This window comes from Penaeus monodon, chromosome 15, assembly GCF_015228065.2.
Source record: "Penaeus monodon isolate SGIC_2016 chromosome 15, NSTDA_Pmon_1, whole genome shotgun sequence".
NCBI classification, from domain to species: domain Eukaryota; kingdom Metazoa; phylum Arthropoda; class Malacostraca; order Decapoda; family Penaeidae; genus Penaeus; species Penaeus monodon.
Window position 1 is genome coordinate 34,861,342 of NC_051400.1, and position 231 is coordinate 34,861,572.

Sequence of the window (231 nt, forward strand, 5' to 3'; positions counted from 1 at the left end):
CTCTTCTCTTTCTACTCATTTTATCATTATTGTATATTCATACAGTATACTCCTTTTCTCTCTCTTTTTTTATTAGTACTTTTTTTATTGTTATTCTTTATATACCAGATCGTGTGTATTTTATCAGCATTCGTGTGTACGTGATTACCCCAGTGTTGCCAGATGTACGTAACGTCTATATGGCAACCTTGATGTAATATTTGGAAAGCAATTTCGTGTATGCGAGTGAGA